General features: G+C 33.0%; 1 non-coding gene and 1 pseudogene across 1 annotated transcript; both read right to left on the bottom strand.

Annotated features, from left to right (window-relative positions):
* Window positions 1–849: 849 nt before the first annotated feature.
* LOC132624544 (GDSL esterase/lipase At1g28610-like) lies at window positions 850–11,203 on the bottom strand (annotated as a pseudogene).
* A 2,227-nt stretch (window positions 11,204–13,430) lies between these two features.
* On the bottom strand, window positions 13,431–13,533 carry LOC132625290 (U6 spliceosomal RNA). The gene has a single exon (XR_009576729.1). It is a non-coding gene; the product is annotated as a U6 spliceosomal RNA (small nuclear RNA).
* Between the last annotated feature and the right edge of the window lie 1,812 nt (window positions 13,534–15,345).

Below are 15,345 nucleotides of genomic sequence, written 5' to 3' on the forward strand. Positions count from 1 at the left end.
TTCAGGTGGGTCATTCCTATTCCACTTAGACACTTTTTGCACCGTTATCGGAGCAAAACTAACACCAAAGGGGGCGCCACCTCATTGCACATCCAACCAGCCCAGAAGCCCCAATTTTTAATGGTCAAAACTCCACGAATTTACAAATTAGTGAATTTACAATTAAAATGAGTTGACACAATTTAATTGAGTTGGCACAATTTAAATGAGCTGACACAATTTAATTGGTCACTTAATCCACGTAGGAGACGACTGGTGTTGGTTTTGCTCCGATAACGGTGCAAAAAGTGTCTAAGTGGAATAGGAATGGCCTACCTGAAGTGTCTAAATGGAACAAGGGCCACTTTAGGTGCTCAAGTGAAAGAAGTGGACGGCCACAAGTGTTTATCGATGGGTTTGGCCTATACTTTTTGCTGCAAACTTCTTTAGGGTTGGAGCTCTAACTTTAACTCCTGATGTTCTTGCATTCAAGTAAAACCAATAAAAAGTAACCACGGAATTAAATATGGGTTGCGAGTTTGGCGAGGCAACTACTGTACATAAATGCTTCAACATGGGTCTTAACTTTATTCATTCAAGATCATGTATAAAATTTCATTAGTTCTGTAATCTTGTTAAGAATATTGTCTAATGTTTCCTCTGTATTTCTCTGTTATTGATTTTAATAGTACGCTAACTTAAATATTGTTATGGGTGAATTTGGGCACATTGGAGGTGCATCCGATGCATAGCTTAGGATGATTTAGACGCTACACGAATTAGAGCTCAAACAATATAAATCATAATTATGTATTTAACTATCAAAACAAGTATAGACAAACACTAAATGATATGATGATACTAGTCGTACTTAAGAGTCGAAATGATTTACATTTGGATTCAAACATGACGATATTAATTTACCAAGGGAAGGAAAAGTGAAAGTGCCTTCCAAAAGACCTGTAGCTATCCATTTATATGCAGCTTCTGTGAAATGCATTCCATCCCAACTAGCATATAATGAAGTGTCATTGCAAATATTTCTTGCTGGTGGATTCCCACGTATTGCAGAAAATTTAAAGTTGTATGGCCCTCCTGCTCCACAGCATGCAACCAAAGCTCCTTTTGTGAACCCTGTGGTAATTAATTTTGTAATTAATCATAAGATTTCGCTTCCTTCTATATCAATGCATACACAAGTACGGCTGAGAAATGAACGGCTTGTGTTAAATTCGTACGGGTGAAAGTAGGTTGAATTAATAAATGAGTCATTGTTCAGTTCCGTTTAAAAGTTACTTGGGCATAGATTGGCTGAGTGAAGATGAAATGAACAATTGGGTCATAACTCAACCTGCCCAACTCTTATCAAATCTATCTTCTTTCGTTGTTTTCTTATTAGTATTAGTTCAGTTACCAAACAAAAGTAATAAAAATATTAAAGCTATATATTACATATCAAATAAATAAAAATACATTAATATTTAATAAGGTTTTTCATGGTCAATTTGGCTATATATTTATAGCCTGTTTGGCCAAGCTTATTTTTCCCTCAAAAGTACTTCTTTTTTCAATAAGTGCTTATTTTTTAAAAAAAGAAAAAGAAGTGAGGTGTTTGGTCAATCTTTTGGGAAAAAATAAGTGCTTTTGGGGAGTAGCAGAAGCTAAAAAAATAGTTTTTCCCGAAAAACATTTTTGAGAAAAATACACTTAGAAGCACTTTTTAAAAGATTGGCCAAACATTAATTGCTGCTCAAAAGTACTTTTTAAATTAATTGGTCAAGCACAAACTGCTTTTAGCCAAAAGTACTTTTGAAAAAAAACACTATTTAAAATAAGCTAATTTTAGAAGCTTGGCCAAACAGGCTATTAGTCTAAATCAACTCAACTTTTAGATGAGTTGAATTGGGCCTGTCACGATGGGCTAAAGCACTTAATGGACAGGTCATTAACCTGCTTAAACTTGGACGGAATCATAGTGTTATGGGATAATTTTGTTACCCCTATATTTCAGGCTAAGAACAGAGTAACATATACAATTGTCATTATATGACAAATAACCCATCGACTTTTAACCATGTACGCATGAAGCCATTAAATATCTTCTACCTAATTTAGCGGTGGAAATTTTAGCTGTTTCAATCTAATATATGCATTTGTATATAGACAAGTGAAAATCCTTAAATATGAAAACAATTAAGTGGTCCAAAGTGAAAAGTCAACTTTTTGACATTTCAAGCTCAACTAAAATTATTTGAAATTTGTTGAATATAAAGATTAAATATTACTTACTTAATAAAGAAATTAAAGGAAATCAATAATTACCATGGTCCCTTGGAGATGCATAAAATCGCATGGCTGCATTGTAGTAATCTGCATAGATGATTGTAGCAGAAGGATGAAGCTCTCTAAGAAGATGAAGATCTTTTTGTAGAAGCTCATTGTATTGCTGGGAGAATTGATTTAGCCAATTAATACAACCAGTTTTTGGATCGTAGCGTTTCTTATCTGAGTGCATAAATTTTGTCAGATAAGCTGTTGAGCATCCAATTGGTAAACCCCCTGGAACTACTAGTGTGCTTGCACCTAACTCGATTAGTTCCTGCGACATTATAGAATATGTTTTACTCCGTTGATTCATATTTATGTGGTACCACTTTAATTTTCATAGTCTTTTTTAAAAAAAAAAAAAAAAAAATTGACCGTTAATTCGGAGATGGAATCTTTAAAAAAAAAATTAGAATTAAAATTTACATATTTGATAACTACGTAAATAGTACTATAAATTATAATAATAAAATTCAAAATTATGATTAAGGTAAATTCGTGTTACTTTTGAAATTCAAAATGTGTGACATAAATTGAACGGAGGAGGGTGTATTATTTTGATGCAATATGAAGCGTTTTGATATTGTTTTACCTTTATAGCTGAGCTAATAGAGTTGATGACAGGGAACATATGCTTCAACCTCTTCCTTAGTGCTATTTCCAAGGAAACCATAGTTGAAATCATTGCCTCCGATTTCTCCCACCAGTATCAATGACTTTTGTAGAAATTCCTTGCATTCTATGTGCAATAAAATTAATTAGTGATTGACAAATGTTGAATAAAACTCATTCTAACACATTATGGGGTCGTTTGGTAGAAGGTATAATTTGAGATATTCCAGCACTAATTTTTGTATCATGTTTGGTAGAAGGTATAAATTTATCTTGGAATAAATTTATACCTTGTATCAAATAAAATATAAAATGCATCTCATGGTATAAGCTGGGATATACCTGTTTACCCCGAATTTGGGAAATCAATTGAATTTGTATGCGGGTATAGGATATGTGCTTGGATCTTGATATATGTTTGATAGTGGAAAATAAGTGTGTGAGTATTTAGTAATAAAACGGCTAATAACGATAATTTGCTCGATTTGCTATGGACATGAACATTTAGAAGCTATGTTCAATACTTAATGGAAGAAGCACAACATAAATGGAAACAAATGGCCATGGCCGAATCAGATATCGAGGGAGAGAGATTGTGTATATGAGCTCTTTTATTATAAATGTTCTTGGAAAGTAAAGGAGTCAACCCTTACAAAGGAGGGGGATGTGCTCTATGGGCCTCTTCCAATACAAATGATTAGAATAATAATAAAAAGGACAGCTCTGAGCAGATTTGGTGGGATTAGGTTGGCCGTACGATCTGACGCACGCATGGTTGGTGGTTGACCATGACAGGACGCTATCGATGCGTGGCAACCGCGTAACGGATCTCCCGGATCAACGGCCATGACCAAAACGGACTAACGGCCAGGATCTCCCAGACTAACGGCCACGATTTCCCGGACTAACGGCCACGATCAAACGGACTAACGGCCATGATCAAACGGACCAGTGGCCACGATCAATTCGGACCAACGGCTATGATCAAACGGACCAGCGGCCACGATCAATTCGGACCAACGACTATGATCAAACGGACCAGCGGCCACGATCAATTTGGACCAACAGCTATGATCAAACGGACCAGCGGCCACGACCAATTCGGACCAACGGCCCCGGTCAAACGGACCAACGGCCACGATCAATTCGGACCAACGGTCACGAATGCTCGGGTCACCGGGCTTGGTCGTTCCAATGACGAAGAAGGCAGATCAGTCGGTCCCCTCGCTCCACCGGTTTGCCTCGCATCCGGTTTTTACCGTATACAATACCTTCTTATACCACTTATCCTGAGATTATTTTATACCATCTCCTAAATGGAATAAAATAGTCTCAAGATATGGAATAAATTAGTCCCGAAATTATAATTCCGGGATAATTTTGGCCATGCACCAAACGACCACTATAAGTGTCTTTGATTGGATACTTATACATGCCTTGTTGACATTTTTTCTCTCTGTTCTTCTGCAAACAGCAAACTGTTCTTCTTTCTTAGTATTGCTTTACTTTAGATATTACAGTAATTAATTTTATACTACTTTTATCTCAGTAAATGACACCGCAACCTTTTTGGTTCGTCCAAATTAATTGAGCCTCTATCCTCAATTGTGAAACTTTTTTCTCGCTCTAACAATTTAATTACTTCCTCCATCTCAAATTATTAGTCCTCTTTTTGTTCTACACGTTGCTTAAGAAATAAGTATTAATTAAAAGGGTATTTGATTACTTTTATCTTTATTTATATCTAAGTTAACATCTCTCTCCAATTAATGTTTACTCTATTTATGTTCATATTTATTAATGATAAAATTCTACTAAAGGTAAAATGAAAAAGAAATAAGTAATTGTGTCTTGATGAATGAATTGTGACAACTATCTTTAGTAATCATGACAAATAATTGAGATGGAGGGAGTAAACTTTTATAAATTACTTGTAGCATTGTGTGTATATACACCTCACATACTACTACTCTATATAAGCAAGAATTCATAAAATTTGTCGTCCTCACAGCTCAAAGGGCCCCACAATGGTAGTTTTTTTTTTTCTTGGGCAATACACAGGGGTAGTTGCATACGTTGGAGTATTACTTTTTGCTTGCATTTTTTTTTTTTTTTTTAACAACACAAATTCTCTTTCTTAAAGCATTTCCACACGGGCCTTTGTTATTCGTATATATTAATATCATAAGTACATTTTGTGAATCTCTTATTTTGCTCCTTATTAAATTAATTTTTAGTCCTTCATCTCAAAATATTTATCACGTTTCACTTCTCGAGGGTCAAATTAAATAAATATTAATTAATATTTTAAAAAAAAATCAATATATTAATAGGAGAATTGCAATTTATAGTATATTTCAAATAGTTTTTTAATATCCAATTTTTAATTTTAAAACATTGAATTAATCTAATCTAATTTATCTCCGAAAATCAGTCAAATTGTCTTTCAAAAAACGAAACGTGAAAAATATTTTAGGACAAAGGAAATATATTATTTGTCCTTATTTACAACTGGAGCATTTATTAGGTCATACTATATCTTTTGTTAAACCTCCAATATTTTACTTCTTTAGTGAGCTTATATGTGCTTATAAAGATTTGTCCTAAAATTATTTTTTAGGTATAATTTTATATCTTTACTTTATCAATGTATTTTAATTATTATTTATTCATATTTTTGTAAGATCGTTAATCAGGTTAATATGTGTAAAAACTCAAAATTAGGTTATAAATTGTAGTATAAATCTAGAGTTATTGAATTTTTTTGTTGTGTTAGATGATTCTAGAAGATGAAAATATGATGTGTTAGATGATTCTACAAAATGAAAATATGAGTGTCTAATGCGGATGAAAATAAAATACATCATTAAATCTTAGATGATTTCAAGATAGACACAAAATGAGTTTGAAGCAGGGCGAAATTTTGCAAGATAAGCACAAAATGAGTTTGAAGTAGGGCGAAATTAAGTGTCAACTAGCTACATGTTTGGACGGATTCAGTAGCGTTTTGGTTCAAACTCTTTATTTATCTTAAGAGCTCATTGATTATGTAGAGATTATTAATTTAGAACCAAGTAACTTAAAATAATTAGATTCAGAATCCATAAACTTCAAATTTTGACTCAGCATCTAATTTCAAGTAAATAATTTCATTAAAAATAAAAGTTAAGATGTTAAAGGAGTGAAATGAAAGTTTTGCTTATATATTGAAAATATCCTTATTTGAAATTTTAATTATTATACAGTAAAAAGGCGTAAAATGAACTATTTTTTTAATTTTAATATCTATTTTATATTTTAAGTTTGGGTCCGGCCTTAGCACGGGCCTCGTGAAACTAGTATTAATAATATAAGTAAATCAAATTTAAAAGCTAGCCTGTTTTTTATCCTACGTCCCTATCCATGACCTTGACCACTTTGTGCCTTGTCTTTTTCTAAAGACTTGAACTCCAAATCTCCATCATAGGAAGTTGAAAGCTCAACCGACTACCGATAAAGACATATTCGCACGTAAATATAATATATACATTTATTTATTAAGGTAAATTTTGAGTGGGTAAGCTAAATCATATTGTTTGACAATGACCCGTGAACTAATCCTCATTGATGGCCATTATATTCATTAATTAGATCTACTACCACATATATCCACCCAATCTTTGATCAAAATTCGTGCATTTCTATTCTTTATAGCGTTTAAGCTCTAAATCATACTTACAGTGGAAATGGTAAACGTAACCTTTTAATGATCCTACAAAGATCTCTTGTGTTAGTTTTTCATCTTTTATGTAAAAACTTCTTATAAAAAATACTAATAATAAATATTTAAAGGACTACTAAATCAAATAGTTCTTTGTTAACGTGCATTAATTACCGTTTAATTTCTACTTTCTCAACAAATGGGAAACGACACTATCCCTCATGGTCATCTATGATAAGTTTTTCAACATAGTGGGTTATTCTTGCAAATTTGGATTTTTTTAGTTTTAATGAAAATATAAGAGAACGTCACTCTTTTTATTTACGGTAGGTAATCCGTTGCAAGCTGATGAAAGAAAAATTCAAAAGAATTGCTAACATCTCCAATCATTCCTAAACAATGAATATTTCATGCCATGACTATCTTGGAGAGATTAGTAGTAATATTTATTTATATTGGATAGTAATTTCAATTTGGTCATTGCAATATCATATCTTAACCGTTAAAATTAAAAAGAAAACCCTTAAACTAAAATTCTTCACAGATCTTGAATCTCTTTATGATGGATATGATATTCTTTCAGTTTTCATTGGCATAGAATAAACATTTCCCATTCCATTGCAATATTCTGGTGGAGGCGCCTATGATCATGATTTCTTTTCACTAAACAAAAAACAAACAAAAAAAGACAACTGCACTGTGTAGGGGTGGGCGTTCGGTTTTTTGATTCGGTTTTTTTAAAGTTCGGTTCGGCTTTTCAGTTTCGGTTTTTTGAAAGTGGACACCGAACACCACACCAAATTAGTTCGGTTCGGTTCGGTTTTTTGAAGTTCGGTTCGGTTCGGTTTCGATTTTTCTAATTTGCTTTTTTTTTTTTTAGCAATTACACATCTCTCCATTTATTTCCATTTTTCCTTCTTGATTGCTTCGAGTTACAGAGGTTTACGCTAGACTAAATGTTTGAAGGTTTGATGAGTTTAGAATCCAACCATAGTGATCATTCACACATACAAGATAATATCTTCTATATACAAAATATAATGTATTATACAGCGTATAATAAAATCATACGAGGTATAAAATTTTATATAGTGTATAGTCAAATTATGTGAGTTATATCTAATTTATTATAATAGGTGAAATAAATTATATGAATATTATTCTATATATAACATTTTTATTATACTATATATAGTAAAAATCAACACTCAAATTATTATTTTACTTGTGTTCAATATCCTGTAGTGTTAAATGAAAACTGAGATTTTATTTTTTATGGAACAACGGAAGAAGTTGAGAATAAGGACGAAGTAGAAAAGGTAAAGAAAAAAACGCTGGACAAAAATCCTGTAGAATAAGGAAGAAGTATGAAATTGTATAAAAGCAGTTATACTATGACCAACAAATAGGTATTGGAGTTATTCACGTCTCAAGGGTTTCCTTATATATAGCAATTTGATTTACTATAAAACACTTAACCTGCCATGTAATGTTTAATAACATTTAGTTGCTAAGAGTATGTAAATATTATAATATTATTGTCTACTTATGTTTTTTCCCAAAAAAAAAGTTGTATTCGTGTAGTAAATTTAAAAAAAAAAAAAAGAAACTTCGGTTAAACCGAAAAAATCGAAAATCCAAAACCGAACACCGAATTTGCTATTTAAAAAAATCGGAACTGAACCGAAACACCGAAACACCGAAAAACCGAATTCATTCGGTTCGATTCGGTTTTTCAATTTTCGGTATTTATGCCCACCCCTAGCACTACTTGAATTTCTTCTAAAGTGATACTAATCATAAGAACCTATTGATTGATTGTCTTAACTTAGGTCTTAAGGAGCCGTTTGCACATGATTTCAGATGAAATCACGAGATGAAATCATATTTGGACATGCAATTTGAATTTTCTTAAGTTGTATTTTTTTTATAGACATAAAAACCCCACAAGTTATAAAAACCATCAAAACTTTTCCAATTCTTATACAATCTTACCAAATGAGCAAGTCATAGTTCATAACAAAATCAATACGCTACTAGAAGGCCTTTCTAAAAAATACAAGAACAATTGATCAAATTTTAGTTCAATAAAATGAAAAATTGAACATGAATTGTAATGTAACTACTCTTTAATATAATCCTCCAACATGGTTGGTAAGAGTAACTTTGTTATAAATATAATACCAACTTGTAGATCTTTTAATTTTTTATATAAATGGCTAGTAAACATGATTAGTAAATATATTTACCAACTTATGAATCTTTTTTACAAAATATAAACTTATGGGTCAATTTATATATTTGAAAAATTTGAAATCCCAAATCATGCCTTTTTGGATGATTTGGGATTTCATTTCATCGTGAGATGAAATTGCATGTCCAAACGCTAATTTTATCTCATGAGATGAAATCGCATGTCCAAACGCCTACTAAAGCAGGCAAGTGGAAAATTATAATATTACCTGAAAGAAATTTACAAAGAGAAGGCAGCATTTCTTTGAACCAACCATTATTTTAAAAGGCAGTGTCAGGACTCGCCCCGGGACTCGCCTCGGGGCAGGGCAGTGACAAAACGCCCTGGGGCTAACGTGCGGGGCTTAGTTCCTATGAGGCTTACGCCCTAAGCGCCCAATTGTACGCCCTAAACACGCCTAACGCCCAACGCCCAGGGCTCGCCTAACAGTTCTTACACAAATTATATTTTAAATTCCTTAATTAAAATCATTCACCCTCATAATTGTTTAATAAAATAATGATACTTAATAGTTTTTCATCTATAGAAATAGAAGATTGGGTGTAACTCATATAACAAGTCGTAGTATTGGATATTTACTATTTGAGAACGTCGTGAGGGTGAATATCACTTAATTTTTTTTAAAAAAACACATAGCGGAATTGTACATTTTCACTTGTCATTGGTCATAAGTCCTATGTATCAGAATTATCATATAATTTTATTTTTTGTACATGAAGAAGTTATGTTTTAATTGTAATATTGATAAATTTTATTGATTATTTGCTTATAGGGAGATAAAATGAATAGTATGATAGTAATAGTGTTTTAAGAAACTGTGTTTTTTTCCGTGTTTGAAAGTTAAAATGTTAGAATTGTTTTGCATTTCATAATAGCTTTTATTTCATTGTATTGTTTATACTTGTAAAATTATGTTATATATAATTATAAGTTATAAGCGGTGTATAATGGATTGCTTTGATCATTTTTTTTGTGAGGATCAAGCGCGCGCACGCGCTCACACACACACACACATATACATACATACATACATATATATATATATATATATATATATATATATATTTCATTTATTTATAGTTATCTTTTATTTTTTATGTAATTTTACCTATTTAAAAATATTTATTGTAATTATATTATTTTAAGAAATACTAAAAATTAAATACCCATGGGGCTTACGCCCCGTGCCTCGAGGCTTACGCCTCGTCGAGGCATATGTAAAACGCCCCGCCTTACGCTCCCGCCTTTTAAAACACTGGAACCAACCCAGTTGAGTCCCCAAAGACACATTGTTACTCGGCTTTACTCCCTTGTCCAACAAATAGGCATAATCAAGTGCTGTTGCTCCTCCTACTGCAAAATTCACACCTTGCCTGAATTTTACATTATTCCTTTCGTCTTTTCCTCCCAAATATGCTGGTACTAACGGCAGCCCCAAACTCTCAGCTACAAATCCAACCAGTCATCAGAAAAATAGCGTAGGAAACAAAAATTATTGGTGAGTTTTTAGTATACACGTCAAAAAGTAGCAAGAAATGCACAAGACAATACACAAGGATACAAACAACTCATTCATAATTAATCGATGTGCGACAATAACATGACATGGTGCCCAATATTGGAAAACACAATCACAAAAATGGACCAGATCGATTCTTTGAGCGTAACTAAACTAAAAAAACTAGCTCAGTGATGATCATCCAAAATTCTGTAAGACAAAACTTTTACCCATCAATCAATATAGGGCACTTAAAGGCACATGGTTAAAAAATTGTATATACGTACCAATAAAATCTATAACAATACGGCCATCGGAAAATCGACCGGTGGGTCGATGAAAGAAAGTGTCACCATAAGGTGGCACGGCAAAATGGGGAGGAGGCGTTTTGTTTGACAGATAAAATCCATTTCCAGTATCAGCAAGCGAATCACCGAAACTAATAATGGATTTCAAGCACCCCTCAATGTTTTCAAAATTATGGTTTAGGACCAAAAAGAACAAGGCAACTGCAGCACTGTGATGTGCCGTGAATTTACGGGATATTCGATGCTAATTTCTTAAGCTTTTGTAACTCTTCAAGCATTTTTGGTGTTACTTTTCGTGTATTTACGTCGTTTTGTAGGATAAGATGTCCGGAGAGTATAACAGAGAAAAATGGACCAAAATAGAGCAAAATAGAGCAAAACAAGCCAAAATAGAAGAAGCATGACCTGCGAGGCGCATGTTCTGCAGCAAGTTTGTACAGAGATTTTGGAAATTTGAAGAAATTGGATGCATCATCTGCGAGCATCACCTGCAAGACGCATCCATGACCGCATGTGCTGCAAGTCATCTCTGTACATTGCAAGACCTGCGAGAGTTTTGTACAACCTGCGAACCGCAGGTTGAACATGCGATACAACCTGCGAGACGCACTTTGCGCACGCAGGTGTATTTTTGTATAATATTGGTGCTCTATTCATTTTTATGTGATTTAGAAGTGATCGGAAGAAACCAAGTGAAAACAAAGTCAAAAAGAGGCCAAACTGGACAGTTTTGCAAAACTGGACAGTTTTGCAAAAACGGGACAGATTTGCAAAACTGAAACTTTGGGGTTTATTTTGTCATTCTTTGACTTGGGAAATTTGAGAAGCTACAAAAGAGAGACTTGGGGCATATCATTATCATCTTTGACTATTCAACACAAGTTGGAGACTAGGATTCCTATACTACACTTGGGGATTGAAGATTTGAAGTTTTGATAAGAAATTTCTTAACCCTTCACTCATTTCTTCAATTTCTTGATTTGTATTGTATATCTAAGTGTGTAGAATTTTATTCCATAACTTTAATCTTGTTTATGAAAATATGCATTTACAAATTAAGTTGGATGAAACCTCTTGTTATGCTTATGTATTGAATGATCTTTATTGCTATTGAAGTGGGTCTTTGTTATTTTAATTAATCTTGTTCTTTAATGTTTCTTAAGGAATTAGTTAACCCTAAGACTCGCCCATTCACTTTGATTGAGCTCGGAAGAGGAAATCTAGGTTGGGAAAGATTAACTAATAAGAATTTGGGTCATTAAACCCATCTAATAACTTAAGCTCGGAAGAAGATATTTACTTGAGGTTAAATTGATTGTGCCTAATATCACACTCTAAGGCTTGGAAAAGCTTAGAGTGAAATTCATTGATTTGGTTGGAAGACTTTCAATGAGATTTTAGAAATCATTATATATCAACACAAACCGGCTAATAAAATACATTGGATCGTTACTTGAGAGTGTCTTGTATCCATGCTTGTGGTCATTGATCATTTTACTTGCTTTCTTGGTTAGTTTATATTTCCGCATTAGTTATAATTTTCTCAAAAAATCAAAATATTATCTATCGTTTGACTTAGCTTGATAAGTGAAAGTTCCTTACTTTCTTAATCGCCTAGTATATTATTCCCTGTGGGATCAATTCCGACTCACAATTGAGTAAATTATATTGAATACAACCGTGTACACTTTCTCTTTGAGGAGTGAATTTGGACGTTATCAAAATGCTCCAAGTATTCAATTTTGAAGAAGAAGAAGAAGAAAAAGCCATGACAAAGACACACGGCTTTTGCCCCCTAAGCAAAAAATGTACATTCTTATAATGATGAAATTAATGCCAACTAAGCTGCTAACAATGTGACCAATCTCGTAGGGACTGCTAGGCTAATAACAATTGACATATGAGACGATCAACTATATGTTGGGTTTTAATGATTGGTTGAAGGAAAAATGGAGGGAAAATAAATTGTTCTCTTTTGATTTATGGAAGAAGCATTTCTCCTATATAGGTGGTGGAAAGAAAAATCTGTCTACTTAAATATAAAAACATTCTTTCTAGTTGCTAAAGGGTTGAGAGGAAGGCAAGCCTCGCCGCCGTCATCGTTGCTCGCTGGGCTCGGCTTTGGCTTTGGTCAAATGATCTGATTGATTGATTATTGTTTTTGGACCAAATTTATTTAATTTTTAATTAATTATCCAAGTACTGACCCAGTTAGTGACCCGGATCGACGCGTCTGACTCATTTTCTTTCCCGGATTATTTTGAACTTCCCGCCCGTTATTACATAGCTTTTCTGAAAGGTTGCAAACCTTTTCAGAATTAGTGCTTCAATGGCTATAAATTTCGATTGTCCTGATTTTTTCCTGACAAAAATTCTGAATTTTTCTACCTTCTTCTTTTGGACTTCATAAAATTCTCGTTTGATTTCACATCCTTCGAATGGTTCGCTGTCACCAAAGTTTGCAGTACCGCTACTACGGTGAGTAAATCATTCTATCATGGTAGGATATATTCCACAATCTTAGGTATATTGAGGGGAATAATTTCCTTAAGGACACACTGTGCATTCAGTAGGCTCGATTTAATTCCTACACATATTTTCAGATACTGTTCTTCTGATTTTCATTTCTGAAATTTATTTTAGTTTCTGTTTAAGTATATTTTCGAATACAGGTTACTAACACTATAGGTCGCCTAGGTAAGCAAAAATTTACTTATTAAGATAGTAATTTTTATACATTATTGGTTCTGTAATGATGAGTAGTTTCATATCTCAATTTGTGAGTATCATCCTTGATCAGGAGTCATGCTAATTTTTTCTGTATTATTCCAATTTTATCGGGTGTCCCCGAAGGTACAAATGATGAGTAGTTCATTTTGAAAAAAAAAAATTACTCCATATAAGTTGATCTTTAAACTTATTCGAAAAAATTATCTACATACTTAACTATACCAACTGTCATTTACATACCTTAATTATACCAACTATTCCTTACTTCCTATTCTTGTTTGAAATGAAATTAATACGCCCTTAAAAGTACAAAATCATTTTGGGGTTTTCATGCACTTCTAAGAAATTATGTAAGAAGAAAATCTTGTTCCTCAAAGGAAGTAATGCCAACGTTTTAGGGAAAGAAATCGAACAAACCTTGTAAATGCTTTTCTACCAGTAAATTTTCCTTTGCTAAATCTTATCTCTCAAAAAATGTATAAAACACACGAAAGTATGGGGACCCTTTTTCTATCCTCTTTGTATTCGTCAAACCAAACAACAGTTTCATTGGTCAATACTATCATCATTCGCCAACTGTCCTTAAAGTGTACTCGATCAATTATATTAATCGTATAAAATATGATCAATTTTTAAATCTTGTTTCAAGCTAGGTTCTCACATTTTAAAAAGCACAGTACGGTCAATGGTACACCAGGTGTAGCAGAAGAGATCCGAGATCCACAATCTTTGATGTTTATTTAAGTTCTAAATCACCCCAACATTAAATATACTTCACGTGACATTAAATTCAGATAACTAAAGTAGAAAAGAATAATCAAAACCTCGTAGATTCCTCTCCATGATTCCAGGATCTATTTCCTTGAAAAATTAATTAAAATTCACCATCAGAAAAATAGTGACCAAACAAGTTATTGAATGATTATATGATTCATTTTATTTAATTTCATAAGAATTTGTTACTATAAGATATCCTTATCTTAAGAAACAAGATGACAGTTGGAACTTAAAGCCACATGGTTAAAAAATTGTATACACATACCAATAAAATCTATAACAATACGGCCATCGGAAACGACCGGTGGGACGATGAAAGAAAGTGACACCATAAGGTGACACGGCAAAATGGGGAAGAGGCGTTTTGTTTGAGAGATGAAATCCATTTTCAGTGTCAGCAAGCGAATCACCGAAACTAATAATGGAGTTGAGGCACCCCTCAATGTTTTTGAAAATTATGGTTTAGGACCAAAAAGAATAAGGCAACTGCAGTGCTGCTCCAAGTATACAATTTTGAAGAAGAAGAAGCTATGACAAAGACAAATGGCTTTTGTCCCCTAAGCAAAAAATGCACATTCTTATAACGATGAAATTACTGCCAACTAAGCTACTAAAAATGTGACCAATCACGTAGGGACAACTAGGCTAATAACAATTAATAGACGAGGCGAAACTATGGGTCGTCCTTGTAAGCAAGGATTTACTTATTAAGACATTTTTTTACATTATTGGTATGAGTAGTCTATTTTGGAGAAATTAAAATATATAAGTTGATTTTTAAACTTATTCGAACAAGTCAATTACAAACCAACGACCCCTTACTCCCTATTCTTGTTTGAAATGGAATTAACACGCTCTTGAAAATACAAAATCATTTTGGAGCTTTCATGCACTTCTAAGAAATTACGGGAGAAGAAAATCTTGTCCCTCAAGAAAGGCAATGCTTGCAACGTTTTAGAGAAAGAAATAAAACAGAACTTGTAATTTCTTTTCTACCAGTAAACTTTTCTTTGCTAAATGTTATCTCTTAAATGTATATATGGGACCCTTATTCTACCCTTTTTTGTTTTCGTCGAAACCAAAGAACAATTTCATTCGTCAATACTATCACCATTCACCAACTGAACTTGTAATATACTCAATCAATTATAATAATCGCATA

This window comes from Lycium barbarum, chromosome 12 (assembly GCF_019175385.1).
Source record: "Lycium barbarum isolate Lr01 chromosome 12, ASM1917538v2, whole genome shotgun sequence".
Lineage (NCBI taxonomy): Eukaryota > Viridiplantae > Streptophyta > Magnoliopsida > Solanales > Solanaceae > Lycium > Lycium barbarum.